The sequence below is a fragment of the Lagopus muta genome, chromosome 2 (genome assembly GCF_023343835.1).
Source record: "Lagopus muta isolate bLagMut1 chromosome 2, bLagMut1 primary, whole genome shotgun sequence".
Taxonomy (NCBI): Eukaryota; Metazoa; Chordata; class Aves; order Galliformes; family Phasianidae; genus Lagopus; species Lagopus muta.
Genome location: NC_064434.1, coordinates 96,869,872 through 96,887,585, shown reverse-complemented (window position 1 = coordinate 96,887,585; position 17,714 = coordinate 96,869,872). Strand labels below are relative to the sequence as shown.

At 39.6% G+C, this 17,714-nt stretch overlaps 1 long non-coding RNA gene across 1 annotated transcript in view; it reads right to left on the bottom strand.

The window, feature by feature from the left end:
- Positions 1 to 3,367: 3,367 nt before the first annotated feature.
- Positions 3,368 to 17,714, bottom strand: part of LOC125689016 (uncharacterized) — a 56,259-nt gene continuing 41,912 nt past the window's right edge. The window contains exons 2-3 of the long non-coding RNA XR_007374990.1: positions 4,635 to 4,719; positions 3,368 to 3,510 (exon numbers count right to left, since the gene is read on the bottom strand). This is a non-coding gene — a long non-coding RNA (uncharacterized LOC125689016). The remainder of the gene's footprint in view (positions 3,511 to 4,634; positions 4,720 to 17,714) is intronic.

Sequence of the window (17,714 nt, the reverse complement as noted above, 5' to 3'; positions counted from 1 at the left end):
TAGTAAGTAGTCAGATAAAAAGATAGTTCTTCATTTTAAGTTTTTCTTCAGTGTTCTGTACGAACTCCAAAAATCTATTTTTTTTAAATTATGTTTTGGTAATTTTTCTCATAGAGGCTTTGAGACAGCAGCAGTGGAAACTGAAGCTGTCTGATTAATCTGAGGTCACATTTTGTGTAGGCAGCTGCAATCCAAACTTCCCCACCCTTCCCTACCAGTAACCTCAACTCTGACCTGGGGGGACCACCCCCTCACTCCTGCAATGGCTCAGTCCATATTTCTACTGAGCAAATACAGCCAGTTAGCTGAAATGCCAGAATATCTGTGTGAAAATATATATGCACACTGTCAGGTCTTTGTGACTTTTTGGTTGGAAAATAACCAAGACCACCACATGCATCTGGCAGTCTAAAATCTACTGATGAATCAAGACACTTTGTACACATACTTTGTCCTTGTGAACAAGTCACATTTTGAAATGGAACAGTGGTTTGAGGAAAAGAAGAAAAAAGCAAATTAAGAAAAACTACACAGTCCTGCGTGCTCACGCCCCCCAAAAAATCCTATGGCATTTACAGTAAGGTCCCCAAGTCCACCTCTAACTCTTCAAACATGACTGTAGAAGTATTGAACCCAAATTAATCTCCACCATATTCACAGTGAACTGCTAGGTATTCCCTGCTTCAGGGAGTCAACCCTCTGACCCAGAAACATGAGTGTGGATTTAAAACTTGAATTTCCTAAGGGAACAAGAGTGATTAATTTGGTAAATCTCTCTGATACGTGGATATTCAGAAACTCTGAAAATCTCATTCTTGAAGCCTACTGTAAAATCTGGCGTCTAAATGTTTATATTATATTCAATACTTAACCCTCACTTCCAAGTTCAACCTCATTGACTTCAGTGCTGTAGCAATGTACCAAGTGCATCTGCTGTGGAGAAACTGTTGTCTGTAGGAACATTGAGCTAGAGGAACAGAGAGGACATTTTATCATCCTCCTTACACAGGTGGGAGTCTGAAGCACATGGAGGAAAAGGAGAGGCAGGAAAGAGGGAAAGGATATAAGTGATGTGTTCAAGGCCACCCAGGAAGACTGCTGCAGAGAGAAAATGAGCCCTCATTTCTCCCTCCACCCCCTTTCCTTCCTTTCTGCATACAAGGTCTCCATCCACAGAGCTGCTTGAATTTATATGGGTCACTGCTGTTGTGCACAGCAGTTACCAAAAGGAACCTACATCCTCACAGGTGCAGAAGGCTCATATGCAGTTTGCAGCTCTTGTCCTGTTCAGCAGAGAAAGAAGCAGCACTTGATTCCTACTCCTTGAATGCTGAAGCAGTGGAAAACAAGAATAAAAATGTATTTATGCAGAAAGGAGCAGTCAATCAACTTTCTGGCTTTTGAACTGTCCTAGCTACAGGGTAATGTTCAGCACTGTAACTGCTCACAACTGCTAACTATTGACAATGGCTTTGCTTAAAGATAGAGATAGAGCTGCTAATGAAATCCTCAGTACAAATCACAGTGAAAATCACAGAGAAGCACAGCACTGTGCACTACTCATGATCTGACCGACACTGACTGTTGAGTGGAAGGAAAAGAGGTAGTCTGAGTGCTTTAAAAGGCCAGCTGTACTGATTTTAGAGACACCAGAACAGCACAGGCAGACATGAATATAGTGGATCCAAAAGCCAGAAAATGCAGTATCTGCAGCTGGGGTTGATTTTCCATGTTATGTTTCTGTGAGATACCCCATGACTTCTCTTTCACCAGTTTCAAAGTATGAATGCCTTGAGACAAGGCCGTATGTCTTCATTTCTTATTAACCTGCGGACAGTCACCACACTTGAGTTTGAATCTTCTTGTCACTCAGGCAGAAAGCTGATGAAGGAATTCTGAAAGCTTTTTAAGCACATAACAGCTTACAGATCTGGAGTTTCACTTTACTTTTAAGCTTAGATCAACCACAGACAGGATGGGAAGGATATGTACTGCTCATCCTCCATTTCTTGAATTCTCTACGAATGACAGACAAGTTCTCCCCTGATTGGCAGAAAGTTTACTCAAGCATAAGACGCCCCCAGCCACACAGAGTGGGCACAGAAAACAACACCAAAATTAGGGCTCTGATATGGAATTGCTTGCTGATGGTATAAAACAACACAAGCGTCTGTTGTGTAGCTTCCCTCTGCAGGGAAGACACCCTGAGTGTCTGCAAAGTCACTCACCAGCAACAGCGGTTTTCAGGAATTACTGCTATGGGATGTTAAAATCCCCAGGAAAAGAGTTGGCTTGATTGTCTTCCAGCTAACTGGAAAATTCTGCCACTGCCAAGTGTGCTGAACCAAAACCACTCTGTTGATTCAGGTAGAGATGTGAAGTGCCACTGACAGTCTAGTTGAGTAACTGAGTTCCATGTCTCTGACAAGCATGGATGGATTGCCATTTTTGATTTTTTATAGGAACTATTTGATATACTTCAGTCAGTAACACCAAAGATACATTGACAGCAATAGTCTCATTTCCAGAACATGAAGAACATTTCACCCACCAATAGGCTTTGGTCTATAGATCACAGACTATATCTGTGAGAACTAAACACTGCCTCAATTTCAGCATTTGTTCAGGGCAACAGTGCAACTTTAAAGGAAATCCACCAACTGTCCCCACTGATGAAAATACAGGCTCATGTCAATGACATTTCTTAGTATAATGTGCTATCATCATCTTTCAAAACTTTTAGATCAAAAGTATGTTCACAGTGTTCCCCTACACTCATCTTTTCCCTACATAGTTCACCTGAAATCTGAGAAATCAACTGCAACTTATACCGTATCTTTTTGTTACTTTTTTCAGCCAATAGTTTGTTAGCACTTGCCCCCTTCTTAGCAGTTATTAGTCCCTTATTAATAAGGCCTGGTTAAAAACAACTGTTCTTATCAAACAGGAAGATTTTGAAAACTTCTGCCTTTCCTCGGCTGTAATGGTAATTAAGAAATTAAGCACAGTGCATTAAAAAAGTGACAAAAAAACCAAAACATCGTTAACCTCCATCCACAAACTTCAGATCTAGGGAGCAGAAACTACATTTCTTTAGCACCCCATTGCTTATCCCTGTTTTCATTGAATACTGTAAACACAGTCATCATAAAGTCTTCATTTCAAACCTTGCTAGGTAGAATACATGAATGCTGTACAATATGATACCACACTGGGGGCTTGACTGCCACATTAGCGTAGAATATCAATATATGTTTCACTTCTATTTTTTCACCCTTGAGAAGTCTGCATAAAAGTTTGTGCAGGTTACAGACACGTAACTCTGATGCTACAGAAAAGCCCCTCTGCATTTTTAGGCTGACTGGGATAAGCAGCCCATTTTCGAAAATGCAAACACTAAAACACCACCCGCTTGATCTGAGTTAGCAACAGGCATGATGTTACTAGCTTCTTGTGCAGGGGAAAGAGTTGTTTCTCTTAGATTCTGTCAGTCTTCTTGGAAAGCCCAACCTAAAAGCAATGAGGAGCAAAACGAATAACACTCAGCTATATGAAGCAGAATACCCAGCCAAGATCTGCTTGGTTACAGACAGTTGGCAAATACAGCCTGTGCTCTGAAACTCCAGATGTGTGCCTGAGATTCCTCAGATCTATGTGTGTGATCACTGAAGATTTTCAAATTATCTAATAGAGCAGTCTCCTGGAGGTTTGGGTTTCCAGACTTCTGTTTTCTTTACAAAGGACTACATTAAACTCACTCAGAACACATTCAAAAGAAAACAGTTCTCAAGCTTTACTGTTTAAAAACGTTAAGCACACACAAGCACTCAGGGCTTGATTTTTTTTTTGCGAGTGCAATTTGTTCACACTCTGAATCAGCAGGAACAGTTGGGAACATGATCACTGCAGAGAAGCTGAAGAGCACTCCCTCATCCTTTCTGGTCTGGATACCATCCAGCTGTCTATCACCATTTTCATTCTCTAGTTACTCCAGGGTACAGCCACAGCTCCTCTTGGTGCTCAGGGGTTCAGCACCATAACACCTACATGCCTGAATACTTGACCAGCCCCATAGAGAGCACATGTCCATGTTAGAGGAGGCAGTTTAGGGACTGTTTAATATTAAGAAGCCCAAACGTCTTATTTCAGCACTATTTTCTTGACTTCCTATTTCCAGATATTTATCCAATAAATCAAAACAAATTGTGACTTTGCCTTTTAAGCCGCACTAAAAGCAAACTGGCTCTATCCAAATAAAAAGTTTCAGCACTTCTGAATCAACACTTGCACCTTATTTGGCATTTTTAAAAAAAATACAATGATAAACTTATTTAGAGAGGGAATCATTATTTAAGAGTCCATATTTCCTATGGAATGAAAATTCCATTTCTGCTGTATGGACCAGTGGATTTCCACTTAGTTACTGGTTACATCATGAGGGATGGTTGGATTTTTTGGTTTTTTTTTTTTTGGTGGTGGTTTGCTTTTTTTTTTTGTTTAGGAGGAGTGGCTGTAAGTGCATGATATCCTCATGAAGACTTCAGAAGTATGTTTTTCTTAAAGGCCACAGACAGGCAGATTCCACATAAAACACCACAAACAACTACAAGTACAAAGGAAGTTTCTCTTGTTACCTGACTCATGATTGTGATTAAATCTTTGAAGTCAAAGGGTGTTCAAGATGAAGCCAAACTGTCCAGGTCAAAGCATCTGAAAGATCTGGAAACAAATATTACAAAAAATAAATGTAAAACGTAATTCATTTGGATAACCAGAAGGCTCATTAATCTCAAAAATCAAATTACAGAAAACAGCATTTTTACAGCTATGTGAAGTCAGTTATAACCCTACTGTCTTCTAGACTGACAACCAAATAAAGGGAGAGAAATACATGTACACAACACAAAATAAAAGGTGCTGAGTCAGTGGCTACCACACAACTAAAGTCCTGGGCAGGGAGAACCTAAGGAAAGTTGTGTTTACTTCACAAAAACGAAACAAGTAGGCTAGACTGCAAAGCAATGTTTCTTTCTGAGTTGGTAAAGCTCATATGTATGCAAATGGAAGGAAAAGAACAAGAAAAACCCTTGCAAAGCTGCATCATCCTATTTAGTTAGAGCTCTACATCTCCACATTCAGAACAGTACTTCATTAGATAGCTTTGCAGACTAAATCCCTTGCATGGGAAGTTTACACAAACAAGAAAACCAAAACAATTTATCCTATTATTTTTCTGTACAAATTATGTCAAATACAAGAAAACAAAGATACCACATATGTGAAGAGAACATAGACAGATGCAGGTTTCAGAGGAGTGACCAACTCTAGTAAACTAAATACCCAGGGCCTCATAGGCTTCACCTGGTCCTCAGTTTTCAATTGGCAGTAAAATGATGGTTCTTTTTTTTTTAAAACTTTCGTAGTAGCTCACTTTCATTCATTCATTCATATTCCAAGATACACTTGTTCAATCTCTGAAAAAAAATCTCTGTCATATGAAAATGAAAATACGAAAGGTGGGCAAAGGGCATGGCTACAGCAGCTGGCCTTAACTGACAGAATGCATCTCTCATTTGCTATGATGTCATGCTCAGCAGTAAGAGCTGGGGGACAGAGGAAGGGGAAAGACTCTTCTTAGACTCTTCTTTAAAAATGCCTGTCTTTCTGAGCAACTGCTACACACATTGAGGCCTTGGTTTCTAGGAAGTGGTCAAACATTACTTGCTGATGGGAGGTAGAGAATAATTTCTCTCTTCTTGTTTCAGCATAGCCTTTCCTTTCCTTTCCTTTTTTTTTTTTTTTTTTTTTTTTTTTAAATTCAATTGCTCCTTATTTCAACCCATGAGCTTTTGGGGACTTTTTTTTCTTCTCATCATGTCTTCTTCTATCCCTCTAAGAAGGGGCAGTGAAAACAGTGTGGCAGATCTCAACAGCCCATCCATTGTTAAACCACCATACTTGCTTAAGCAAATAAAGGCTGGGAGCAGAGAGAGCTATGAGGTATACATGAGGGAGTCAGCATAGGTGGAAAGTGACCAGTTGCATTCCATTCCAATGAAGAGAGGATGAAAATACCACTTTCTCCTTTGCTTGTCTGCTGAGTCAAAGCACCTGAACAACTAAACTGCATTTGGCTTCTTTGAAATACGCCTAACATTTGTGAACTGCAGTGCATCTGTAGATCTATTCTGGTACGCTGCATTACCATAACAGACAGAGCAGAGCAAAGTTGCCATCACCACTGAGGCTTGCCTCTCAACTACTGTGTATTTTGGACCCAGAATTTGGGCTATATGTGCCCAGAATACAGCTGTGGCACTCGCTGAACTGAAGCTGCAAAACTGAGCATGATGTCAACTGCAAACTTTCTCAAGAAAATTAAGCAAGTGGTGATGGACTATACTGAGTTCCATGCTACTTCATGAATATTATTGTTAGTGCCAGCTCAGTCACAGCGCCATGTTTGAATGCAGCAGAAAAGTACTCCTAGTATCAACTTGTTACCCACAGTTTTACTACTCTCATCCAGCTTACAGTAGTACGTTTCTACAAGAAATTTCTGCAGATGATTCCAAGGTACCCTATCTCTTTGCACAGGCCAAGCCTGAAGACTCTTACTTATAAGATCATACATCTCTCAGGAAACACTGGTAGACAATCTGTCCTGATCACCCGATTAATTCAATCATCTTCATTCAAATAGATGTACATAAACCACATGAATATGAATTAAAGAATTCTACCAAATTACTAACACTGTACTAACACTGATAGGACAAGAGGAAATCTTTACTCAGAGGTTGGTGAGGCCCTGGCACTGCTGCCCAGAGGTGTGGGTGCTCCCCCATCCCTGGAGGTGTTCCCAGCCAGGCTGGATGGGCCTTGGGCAGCCTGAGCTGGTGGGGGCAGCTCTATATACCTCTGGGTTTTGGAACTGGGAGGGCTTTAAGGTGCCTTCCAGTCCAAACCACTCTACAGTTCTATTCTCCCACTTCCTCATTGAAATAAGGCAGTCTGATTTCACATCCTCTGGCCTGAAAAGAAACATAATTAAGAAAGCATCTTGCAGCTTCTCACTCAGATGGATTCCCAGGATAAGATTGCTCAGCCTCAGTATTTGCACTGCAGCTTTGCTTCCCATTTTATTCTTTTGTTCTTGCTACCAAAACATTTCTCATTGTTCCTCCATAAATTCCTACTTTTCTTTACTTGCAGGGTCACATATCTGCAGATCTCTCAAGATTGTGCAAAGACTCCTCTTGCCTGGTGTAAATCAGGTCTGAACATTTTTACACAAGTGATATCAATTTCAACCTATAACATTGGAGAATTTGGCCTCTCCTTCAATCCTTTTATTCTCATGTTAGTCCCATGATCCTTGGCCTCTTTCTATCCAGGAATTCAATATCAAGGCACTGGCTTTCCTCACACACCATATATTTGCTAAGTTAATGGTGAAGATTCTTTCCAAGAATCCCTTCTTCATTAATTATTCTGGTTACCCTTACACTACTCACCACCAGAATATGAAGAACAAGATATGCTCCACAGGAAGGTGCTGGCACACCTGTCCTTCCTTGCAACTCTCTATTGACAAGCATCACGAGACTCAAAAGAAAACAAAGTCATGATGATACCTACCACTAAGTCTTTCTACTATTTCTATAGGAAATCCTCTCATATCTAATGAGATTTCCTTCCCTTTTTTTCAACTCCATATAGAATTTCAGAATGACAATTAATTTTAAAATGTGTTTTTACAAAAGTCTTTTTTAAAATATAATCTACTGTTACAGGTACAATTAATACTGTCATGTCTCAGCTCCCAAACCTAGGACTACGCCATTCATTCTTCAGCAGGGTCTGTTGTGACAGGACAAGGTAAAATGGTTTCAAACTAAAAGAGATTTAGACTGGCCATAAGGAAGAAGGTTTTTACAATAAGGGTAGAGAAGCACCAGAATAGTACCCTGAGGGATGGTGGATGTCTCATCCTTGGTGACATTCAAGGCTGGATGAAGCTCTGAGCATCTGATCGAGCTGTAGGTGTCCCTGCTCATTACATTAGGTTGGAATTGATGACCTGTAAGTGTCCATTTCAACTCAAATGATTCTATGATTTTAATCGTAGTTAATGACAAATAAGAGATGCTTTCACATTCCAGGTTTTGAACTACATTTAGAAGAGGGGAGGGACAATAATCAGAATGAAGTTACTTGAGCTTTCCTAAGAATTAATAATGTAAAACTTCAGGACGTGCTTCATCTTCAATGCTACTATCCTTTAGTCATTTAGAAATACTTGCTTTAATTAATTTTAGCAAGGAATGTGCTGTGCATTGATAGTTGCATCTGCTTAAAGGTGTTAAGCCTAAGTCCTCTCTAACATACATTATATACATTCAGATGGGTGAAAGAAACGGGCAGTGGGGAAGAATTCCACAATATAATCATTTGGCAGCTTACATTATTTTCTTTCAAAGGGCATTACAATACACTTCTCTCACTTGGAGAACTTCAAGAGAAGATAATTATTCTTGTCTGCCTTGTAATATATATTAAAAATGCTCAAATGTGGCTTTTCAGGGAATTCTGCCAAATATTTTTAGGCACCAGACCCAGCTTTACTTAATTTTGTATTGCCTTCCTAGTCTATTATGAAATACCCTTCCATGCAGTTTGAATTTGGTAAAAAGGCTGAAGCATATTCATTTATATTAAAAACAAAAATACTTCATCCCTTGAAATAGAGATCTTTAACTCCTGATGTTACAGACATTCAGATGCACCATAATTAAAGGGTCTCTCTGCAGAGCTCAATACACATCAGTGAAGTTTTACTGACAAAAGAAAAAAGCAGAAAGTTGTTTTATTTTTTGTTGTTTGTTGTAACAGACAACATACAACATACCAAAAACAGAAAGTAACTTTAAATACTTGTGTTTAATACTCCCTCTATTAGTAGCATAACAGTAGTACCTCGAGACTCTGAAGAAGACAAGAGCCCTTCTACACAAGGCTTTTAAAAAGCTTCGAAAGATGCAAATCCTGAACCTTCAAATGCTGTCATGAACTATGGTGAAGTATTGAATTGCACCAGAGTTAGACAGACAAAAAGTGTTATTTAAGGTAATAAGCTCTTATTTATTATCAATACTTATCCCAAGGGATAAGATAAAACAAGTAGTCAGCAAATCAAGGTCAGCAGTCTGCTCCAGAGTTTACAATCTAAGCAAGCAAGAATGCCAGGGCTGGACACAGAGACAGAGCTCATCACACAAAAACATAATACATATAGCTGGAAAGAGATGAGCTAAATATCAGGGAGCGATAAAACAGGTGTGGAGTGAATTTGATGGTATGATGCCCACAGACAGCAGTGCAAGGCAAACAAGTAGTACAGAGCTGGCAGTTGCTGGACAAGGTACAAGTGGGAAAAACACAGGCACAGTCCTGCTCCAAGGGGTACAACAGAGCAGGTAGCAGGGAAAAGTCTGACAATCAGATGCTCACATCAGCACTTACACTTACTCCTGGTGGTTCACTCCTGCAAAAAGCCCGAGGCTGTCCTAACACACACCGGTGAGAAAGACTGGACAACCCTTATCCTGAGCTACAAAAGAATGTGGCATGATTTCCATAGCAAGAGCAAGATCAGGATAAAGCCCACAGATATCCTCAGCAGTGTGTTTCCTGGATACTTCACCGTCTTCCCCTCACCCTTTTAAAAGCCAGCATCAGAAACAGTAGATAATGCACATAATGTCCATGTGTAATGTTGTATTTCAAGTGTTTATTTTGGCTTCCTAACACAGGCTGGAATCCAGCTCTTGTGCTCAGCCCCACCTTACTTATACTTGCTCCATTAGGCACAACATGCTTGGAGCCACATGTAAATTCAAAACACTTTAAAACTATATTAACACTATCTCTAAATTATCCATATACACTAACTTCTTTCACAAAGGACTGGTCCAAGGATCGGTTGTTACAGATTCCTTTAAAGTGCAAGTTTGAGAGAGAAGCAACACTGTTTTTCTTTTCCCTGATAACCAACAGAAAGCCATTCCAGACTGCATGTTGAAAACTGAAACAGCTGAGAGGGCTTCTCCTACCTCATCTCATGGTTTCATCTTTTATGGTGGCAAGCTATCCTGTGCTAGACAAACTCAGATTTCTTACATTCTTCTGTCACTCAGCTGTTCTTTCCCATAGATATTCCAACAGCAGATAAATTTCAAGGCTTGCTGAGTCAAAGTCATGAAAATCTGTGAAGACTTCAGTTAATCAAGGGTGCTGCTGGATAGTCTTTTTTTCTGCTGTTAAACTCAGAACTTGCAAACAGACCTTGGTCTGATATGTGTCAGTTCAGAGTAACTCACACCAGAGCCAAGTATCACGGGTGTCAGGTCACTTAAACCGTGTCTGTAGAAACACAGTTGCATGAGGAAGTATACCATCTTTAGCATGCAGCTGCATATGACATCTTCACAGTTTCAAAGCACTGGACTTAACAGACACAGGGAAACAAGCTGTGTGGCTCTCAGCAGAGCCAGCAGCACCAGGCCTTCTCCATGTACACATGCACAACCTGGCACACACACTCAGAGGGTGGGCACAGCATGCAAAAGCAACACCCAAATTTGTAAGCTAGTGAAAAGCCTGCAGCATTTAGAGCCTCTACATTACCAAGACAAGAATTAGAGGTACCACACCTGGAGAACTGATCAGGGCACGTCTGCAAAATGGAAGAAATCTTGCATCCCCCAATGCCAACCACCTCCCAGAGTTGGCAGCCTGTAGCAGGAGCACCCAGGCAATCACTGTCATTTGGAACAGCAGCCCCAGGGCTACCAGGAGGGAATCTGCAGTTCAAGAGAACATTCCCAGCAGCTCTGAACTCCAAGGTAGCCATTGCATCTGGTGGAAGTAAGGTGTCACCCTGGGAGGGGTGGTGACTCCCACTGAATTCTGACCCTCATGCTTAAGCCCTAATATGAGATGGAAAACACATTCCTGAGTCCCACCCTTTAAAATGATGCTAATCCCTTCTTTAAACACCTTTGTAAGTCCTTCACGGGCACAGAATCTTCCCTTCTCATGACAGCTACAGAGAAACGATACAAAGGTAAAGTGGCTAGAAAGAAGTGAAAATGCTAGGTTTAACAACACAGAGCAGGGAAACACACTCTTCTGCACACCATTCTTTTCTTAATGCATTTCTTCTTAACTATCATATCATTTTGCAGTGAAATCCAAATAACTCCTCTAAAGAGAGAATAGTCTGTTCACATTTAAGCTATTCTTATCAAGCTGTTTACCTGTGATCACCCCACACACTGCACTAGTGTACCTCTATAGCAACACATGATTTTCACCAGCCTGTATTCAGCCTTCATATATCTGCTCACAAAGTTTATGTCAGGAGCAGGAATCCCATTTAGAAGTCAGGCACACACGTCACTGGCTCTGAAGGTCTGCCCATGCCCAGCACCTGTGCTGTGACTAACCTTAGTTTTAAAGACAGACCTATTCCCCGCAGTTCAAAATGAAGCTGCTCTCTGGCTGATGATTACCACCACTCCAGGTGTAGCCTAGTCTTCCTCTGCAGCTCAGCCCTCCAGCCAGCACGTGACCCACACCCCTACAATTCATAGGTATCAACTTAAGTGCAGACCACACAGCGTGTGCGGATTGGGGAGAGGGTAGGAAGGAAGACAAGAAAAAAACCAACACATACACGAAATAACTCATCTTCATCAATTCCAAACAGAACACATATGCATTTTCTCCACAGTTCAGAGAAGCAGTTAGAATTTTTCATCCATAACATCCACAGAAAAAGTAAGTGCATCTTAAAATAACATTTTAATAAAATATCAAACTGGAAGTTTATCAAGTCAGAATATCAACCTAGGATATGCCTCTTTTCTGTGCCAAAATTGATCCTAACCTCCAACCCAAACCTCGTCTTAGAAGAAAAGCTCAGAGCACACTTCCCAGGGAAAGGAAAACCAAGATCTCTACAGGTGTGCCTCCTCTCAGCTGCTCCAGGTGTTGCCTTTCTCCACTGAGAGAGCCCTTCTGACCCTCCCCAGTGTCTCTGGACAACTCTTTCTTTGCCAGCTCAGGGTTTAATTCTACTCAGTGCAATTCTTGGAAATGGTGAATCTAAACTTCATATGTAATAAAGTTTCTATGCATCCAAGCTTGGTCAGTGAGAAATCTATAATGTCCTTGGATTCCCCATAGCTAGCAGTGTTTGTTACCTACTGTACTGACAAAAAACATTTGGCTCTGTGAACACAAAAATTTAAGTCTTCATCACTGTATGCATCTGCCCTCCATTCTATTCCAGGAAAAAAAGAATATCAGAATTTGAAGCAAGATTATATGTAAAATCATGACTATAAATATCTGCATCCCTAAATGAGAATAAGATCTATTCTTCTTCAGGAAAAGGTTGATCTACTGCTGAAGTAAAGGACGTAGACTTGTCAGCTGTTAGGCAACAGATGGAATAAACTTTGGGTTTTTTTCCCTAATAAGAGGCACCTGAATCCTTGATGATGTGTGCATGATTGACACAGATATGAATTATCTGTGTGACCAGAAAGGGGGGAAAGAATACTGAAGTCTACATAACTCAAACTATGGAATAATAGTGGTTCAGTTGGCATGTAATCAGCTCAGAAAAACACATTAAATGGTAAAAACTATACATTTGTTTCTGCACGGTGGGGTCTGTGAGAAGGTTAAAAAACAAAAATGGTTTCTGCCCCAAAAGTTTAGAATCTGGAGCTCCAAACAGTACAGCTTACGCTCTTCATCTATCACCAGATTATTTTTCTTTAAAAAACTCAAAAAATTTAAATACTACACTACAAATATCTCAAAAGATATTCTTAAAGAGCTGAAGGAGAATTAGATACCAATATTTTGCAGTTTAAAGTGCTGGCACCTTCTAAAGAGAAGCCTTTTGTTAGAGACAGGAAGTTTAGTTTATTGCTTGGTGTATACAGTTCACCCACTACATTATTCTGGGCTATTTTCATTCCTCACACAGTAAAGAGGAAATTCTAAGAACATTTCACTGTTTTTCTTTGTTTGATGAAGTGCAAATCTTTGCAGTTTACTGACCACTGTACTGCTTTGCTACTTGACAAATAATTTCACTTCATATAGTTCTTCTGGTGGATAGAATATTTGTTCTTTACAAAAATGAATTGGTTTTGCCCCATTCATCTTAAGTCCACCACTCACTCTCATTTTTCATTACTTTGCAAAATAAGCACACAACTGCAAAGCTGCAAAACAAAACAAAAATCTCAATCCTTGCACCACCACCCCCTACTTTTTTTTTTTTTTTTTTTTTTTCCCCAAAGCAATGCTTCTGGCTGAGAAACTAACAAGAGAGAAACAGTGACGACTCCTCTCCCTTATGCACTTTGCCCAGATCTTTTTCAGTCAGATGCAGTCTGAAACAGAGCAATAACAGCATAGCTATGGCACAGTAATATTACAATTGCACTTACAAAGGGTGTTCATTTTCTCAAAATAAATACTACTCATTTACTGTCCATTATGATGCTGTTGTCTGTTCAACAGATTTTTGTGCAGCTCAGATTATAAAACAAAGAGCTAGAATACTAGAATGCTTGTCCCTTTACTCTTTTACTTTTCAATGATTCACAAAGTTATCCCAAGTGATTTTGAAACCATAAAATAACAACAACAACAGAAAAAAGATTCTTCATAAAAGGCCTGGTATCTAAAAAAATGCTAAGCATTTAAACGTTTATTAGAAACAGTTCTAGTTTCTCATTAATCTGAAGGTTAAGCATTATTGATTTACAACGAACAACTCATCCGGTACCCATCAGCAGCATACAAAAACAGTCTGAGAACTGAAAAATGGGTGATGCCTTTCTGGCTGTGTCTTGCCAATGGCAAACCTGTACTACTGGATGGGAAACAGCCCGGCTCTTTCTTTGTGTTCTGCATGATTGACTGTATATGTCCCATAGATCATCTACTAACCTACATTTATTTTTATATTACAGGATCAGCAAGTATAAAGATGAAGGCTTTGGGGACTCTGCATATTGCTTAACATCAGTCGCTCAGGCTCTTAGTCACCCCAGAGGTGATCTTGGTAAAAACAGATAAATTACATAGATAGATTGACACAGAGACATATGTATACCTGCACACATAGACATACATGCCCCCCTAGGGCCTGATGGAACAACTCCAGTTGACTACAGTGAGCTTTGGATCAGGCCCAGCGTTGGTATAAGATAGAGACTAACTGCCTCTGATCTTTGAAACCAGTTTTAGAGTATGAATCTCCAGTCCGTGACCCTGGTTCTTCACCAGTATAACTCCACTGGCTTTAACTCCTTTGGCTTCGGTGACATGTAAAACCAATGTAACAAAGTGGAGAATTTTGCTTACATTAGATTTTTTTAAGTAATTTATTAGCCCGCATATTATACCCTTTTTAGTGAGCTGCCCTCTGTGCAAAGGGCTCCGAGGACGTTATTCACTGAAACTGATATGACTCTTCTCACTGGCTTTGGGTCAGAGCTCATCTGAACATCCTGTAGAGACTGTATTATAAAATGGTCCAGCAAATGTGTTAATGAAAATCTCTTGAGGATGACATGGCCGTTATTAGTTTGGAGAAGATTTCCAAAAATGAAAAATATTTTAAAAACGTATTAAATTGGGCCAAACGGTTCTGAATATTACATTTTCTTTTTACTACTATTAAAAAAAACAAAAACAAAACAAAAAAAACCCACCATCATCAAATTTCATGCTGGAAAAAAAAAAAAAAAAAGTTACATTTTTCCAGCCTAGGAAGCTTTGTTTACAACTCAAAGCATGCAGAAAGTGCATAGGATAGAAATGGAAGGTAGGGGTCACACAGATAAGAGAGTGAAGCACTTCTGTGCCAGCCTCTTCTACTTTGCTGGCTGCATGGCCCTCAGGGTGAATTGCCTGCCATTGTTGCTCTTTCAGTACTCTTTCAGTATTTTCAAGGTTGCCTCCCCCTCTGTGTGCCAAACTCACATCTCAGGCTCTATAACCGCACCTGCTTTTCCCCTCTGCTGCCATTGGCTATTTATGTCTCTCCTGGCTGCCTCCTGTCACACCCAGCCCTACTGCCTCCCCAGCTTCCCACACATATGCTCTTAACGAGCAGGTAGAGTAATTGCTTTCACAACCTTTTTCCCACAGTGACATTTATTAGTTTGCTCAGCATTTAGTGCTATTGTGATGGTTCCTCAAGTCCCATCGAAGAACAAATTCCTTCAACCAGCATGGGAGTTTTGTCCAAAGAAAGACTATTGGATGCACAGCCATAGTGACCTATAGTTATGAAGAAATATCAGTGATTGGATTTGAAACTCAACTTCTCTACGATCTCATGCCAATTTTTTGTCCCTCAAGTTCTGAAGAATAGGAATTCATAATAACAGTCCTTTTCTCCACAGAATAATTACAAGAGCAAAGGCACCGATGATAGGGGACATGGCCACTTCTCAGGTCTATGCAAGCACGTGAAATGGACCCAAAATGCAAAAATAGCATAGCTAACAATTTTCTGAAATCATGCCAGTCCTTGGCCAGTACCTATCATTAAAAGAAGATAGGCCAAATTCCATTCATCTTATATGTCAGTATAGATGCAGAGGCCAAGGGGAAACTACAAGAGGTTATACCCAGAGCCTGTAAACCATGACATACTACTGTTAATGAGGTTCAGTGATGTTGATATGACTCTAGTCTCTGGGTATTAAGTCAGGTCCATGAATTACGGTCAGAAGCCTATAAAGGGGCCACAGTATGAGAAAATGATAATGAGGGGTTTTGTTATTACTGATATGACAGTAGCTTATGAAAACCCAATAGACGTCAAAGCCCAAAAGCAGAGGCAACCAGAGCAAGCATACATACATAGTTCTGTATCAAGTTTGGAAAGGAATAATGCAGATAACCTTAAGTTTGTTCAAAAAAGGAGAGAAAGACAAAAATAAACCTCAAGCCTTGCATACTACAGTAAAATATCCATTGTAATGCACCCTTTATCAGCGTGTTCACTGATATTTATTGTGACAGTTTCTTGGATTCTTTTTCAGCAACGCCCAAACTCCACCTTCACTTTGAACACCAGTATGCTGCACAAGGAGGTGACACAGCATTCACAGGCACATCTTTAATAGCCATTCTAGAAGAAATTGGCAGCAAACTGGCAGTGCAAGCAGCTCTGGATAGTACCTGGGATCTAACCTAGAGTGGCAGGCAAGAACAAGTTCAGCGTGGGCCCCTTCCCTTCACTGCTCTTCATATTTCAAATGAAATCTAGCTCAAATCACAGCATTTGCTAAAATCATATTCCTGATTTTCTCATCAAAGCTGGCTAAATTTTCACTGAGAATTTGCCTTTATGTTTTTCATTTATTTTTTTCCATTTACTTTTTTTTTTTGTGATCAGTTCCAACATTAAAAAATAATAAGCAAATGGCATTCCAGTAGACACATATTACTTTTCTTATAAGTGATTGTGAATATTAATCTACTGCTCAATTATCATATCTTAGTGACTTGCAATGTGTAAAGGTTTAGAAACTTGAACTGGATTATTTTCAGGGAGGATGAATAGAAGGAATAACTACTCTCAACTCTTCAAATATTTTTTCCCAGTATATTGGGATTCAGAGAAAAATATTCTCAAAATAGCACAAACCAGTTTAGAAGTGCCAAAATATTTCATTTAAACATACTGTTGTGACACGTGTATGTATTTTCATTTCAAAATATTACCTTTTGTTTCAAAATATCCTTACAACAGAAAGTGGAGATTAAACTAATACTGTAATACAAAATATATATATTCTATTTCATGCCAAGACATGGATGTAATCTGGGAGGTTCACATTTTCTTGAGAAAGAAAGGGTCAGTTTGAGTTCCTGCTCAAATTATTTTCTAATAATTTGGCATTGTAAGGAAAATATGAAGAAGAAAGGCATTCATTCATCCAGCTCTTCAAAATCTTTCAGTATTAGTGACACATCGTGACTACAAGTTGTCACCTCCCTAGGAAGTGATTTCAAGGACTAAAGAGTGACTTTGGTACCATTCTGCATAGTGTAACAAAGGGATGCAAATCCACTCAGATTTTCATTTTCAGAATTCTCTACAATAATTGTAGGTGAAATTTAACTTAACAAAGAAGATCTTATACAGCAATTTTCAAGCCCTTCTCCTTTTGGACAAATGTCACTTTTTAAATTATAAAAAAAAAAAAAAAAAAAACAGAAGGAAAAGCTGTACTTCACTGTACACTTCTGATTTTGTGGTGCTTTGAATCAACAGCTGCTATTACTCTCTCATCCAACAATAATATTGCATCAGAGGCTTAGAGAGGACAAAAGGACGGAATTTCTCATTGAAAAGGTGAGTCTGAAACAGTGCCAGTCCTCACACAATTTTCTTGACTAAATGCTACACATACCACAACATGTCTTGACCAGGCCACAGACAACTTTCCCTGTAACACAACTAATCAGCGCCACTGGATTCTGTGACTTACGTCAATGCCACTGCTTATACGAACGTGGATTACTCATATGAATAAGGGACTGAGACTTCTGTCAGCACAGTGTCTAGAGACTCTTGATATAAGACACAATATGGAAGTGAA